A 3,156-nucleotide genomic window follows, 5' to 3' on the forward strand; every position below is an offset into this window, starting at 1 on the left:
TAAATTAAAAAACATTAACAAGTGTTTCCTTTTAAAGCTGTTCTATGAAATGTAAAAGAGGTTGAAAAATGCCCACTCAGGGACTTGTTTATTAAGAATGTATTAGACATGGCTCCAGGCGACTTCTGATTAAAATATATGAAGTGTTTGTAGCCTGAGCTGTAATTAAACTGCTGTGCAAAAGGAATATAGTAGTGCTTGTATAAATATAAACAGTATTGGTCAGTCTTTGGCTGCTGATTGCATTTCCTTCTGATTGCTGCCAGTGTGACAGTTGTATTTATAGTAGCCAGTAGTTGATGTGGATGTAAGTTGTACCAGGTCACTGGCAGATCAGACGTAAGTATAAGACGGCTAATAAGCCATAATCCGTGGTACCTTGTATGGGCATATATTTACCTGTCTCTTATCTCTAAAAGTTTATGTTGATTTTTGGTCTGACTGCCAGGATTGTATAACCATTGAAATAGGAATGACTTTCTGTAAATTTTCCAGTATATTCAAGGTGAACTTGAAAGTAAAAGTGGTATTTTTGACTTGGAAGAAAGCTGTAATTTAACGATGCTTGTCTTGACAAGGAGCATGTTATTTTTCTTTGTTTCTGATAATTTATATACAGGCTCCCCAAAACACCTTTTCTTTAAAAAAAAAACACACACACACACCAAATATACTTTTTTGATGGGCCAGTTTATGGTAATAGGCTTTCCCTTCCATCAGCCTGTCTGTCTGTCTGTCTGTTAGTTTCTTCCTGTCCCAATCATAGTTTGCAACTTTAAGTCTTAGGACCATCAAACCTTGTCAGTTGATGCATCTTGTAAAAAGATGTGTCACACCCACAGAATTTTATTTGCATGTAGTTGAGGGGAACATTGAATTCAAAATGTTCACCTCTAAAAAAGCATTGTCAGCCTTGGCTGCAACTCAACTGACAATGGTTTTCTTGAGGTGAAAATTTTCAATGTTACCCTTAACTACATGTAGTAATGGTAAATAGGCCTGTATCACACCTGTTACTGTTAGTGTTAAATCTCCTCCGTATTAAAAATAAGTGAAGCAACTTCATTTAGGTACACCAGAAGTAAACAAGATTAGGGTGATTATTATGTCTTTGAAAACATTTTACAGGTTTGCCAGTCTCTGTGGTGGACAACGTTGATCCTACATGTAAATATTGAGATTTTTGGCTGAATCATGTTTAGAAATTGCATTAAGGTTGTGTTATTTATCCTAAAGACATGACCTTCTTAGGACGTTACGATTTAAACTGAAGAGAAGTTTTTAATACCTCTTTTCTTTTTCATGTGACAGTAAATGGTCACATTTTACTTGATAAGAAAATACTACACTCAGTTCTTTGCCCAGCGAGAGTTGTGAATATTGTAGGTATTATGAACAATTAACATTCCATTTATACATCTTACAAAGGTAAAAATATCATAGATAAAGTGGAATTTTATGTAGGCAGACAATAATAGACGTCCATGACGATGTATCAGTGTATATACCTTTGCGAATTTTCGAGGACATTGTACATCAATCGGATAGAAATAACTGTCAACACTAGCCTGCAAGGGAAAGGAATTATGACACAAAATTGGCATATTCAGAGATAAACATCTATATGTATTTTGCTTTTTATGTTAAAAGTTGAGATTCTTCTTCTAGATAGATAGGTTGATGTGTTAAAGGCCCCATTTTTGTGGTGATAAATTGTGTTTACTGTAGAATATATATTGTATACACCCAACTGGCAAGGACAGAAAGTTGCCTTTACTGTAGAATATATATTGTATACACCCAACTGGCAAGGACAGAAAGTTGCCACTTTGGATGCTAAATTGATGTAATTAGGTAAATGTTAATAATTATAATCTTAAATGATAATGATACATTGATAGCACATGTTGAGTTGTATGTAAATGATACAGTTGATTTTATAAATTGGACATGTGTTTTGGGCCTATACATCTATATGTCAAGTTAGCCAGACAGCTATCATGAGGTAACCGCTCACAGTGATTTGGTTCCTTCAAATTTCATTAAAAAAAACAAAATGTCATTTTAAGGCTAAATTCTGTCATATGAAAATAATGAATATGGAAGTGATGTAACTAGATATTACAGTAGTGTTCATTATAAGAGAGGAAAACACTGTAATTTACTGGGATGAGGCTGCTAGAGAAATGCTTGATGGATGGGTGATTCTGTGTTCTATAAAATATTGTATGACAGATGGATGGGTTTAATTATTTTACTTCAGCCTCGTCAAACATGCTGAGCACCCTCATTGATTGTGGTATGTGGGTTAACCCTCTAAATCTACCCCTGAGGGTTCCAAAGGCTCAAAGTAGGTCAGGTATTGGAGGGGAACTAGGGATGGAGGAGATATATTTTTAATGAACAAGCACCTGCTAGAACTTGGCACATGTAACTAGCTAACAATCTTGTTTTGATGTTCTCCCTCTAACACAAACAATGAAATGTCTTAGGTCTGAGGCAGCAACACTTGTCTTTCCTGTGAATCCAGAACATCATGGCCAAAGGGAGGAGCTACAATTTGTTGTTGTGTATAATATTTATCAAGTAATAGAGTTCTGCAAAACCTTCAGAATAGCAGTCTCTAACTGCATATCCTTGCAAGTGATCATGCACACTTCAGTATACAGTTTTTGTCATAAGTAATGTTTGAAGCCCTTGAATTCTCTACTGCTGATCTCCATGGGGCACCTCTTCCTGCGACTCTTGATGAAATGCCTTATCATCTAGGGCTGGCAAGCATGATGATTGTTAATTATTGATCTTTGTAAGATTAGCATTCAATAAATTAGTCATTCACATTGTCCAGTCACTCTTTCCTGAATTGTCCGTAACAAAAAACTGTTACTATGTATAGAACAAAAGGTTTACATGCCCTCTTCTTAATGACCCTGGTTTTAACACTTTATGATAATCATCTGAAGTGATGAAGAGTTGAACTTAATGGTGTTTAGGTATGTAAGGTCAGATTTCCCCCTCCTGGGACCTCACCTTGATAAGAGGGAGGAAGCAGGGAAGGATTGAGTTACGTCCTAGATGCTAGTGCAACAGCCATTCATCTCAATGCAAGCTGAGGATAATCAAACTGTGTAAACTTCTATATTGAGTCTTGTTTTA

This window comes from Saccostrea echinata, unplaced genomic scaffold, assembly GCF_033153115.1.
Source record: "Saccostrea echinata isolate AGI-Se365-2 ecotype Australia unplaced genomic scaffold, CSIRO_AGI_Sech_v1 ptg000030l, whole genome shotgun sequence".
Lineage (NCBI taxonomy): Eukaryota > Metazoa > Mollusca > Bivalvia > Ostreida > Ostreidae > Saccostrea > Saccostrea echinata.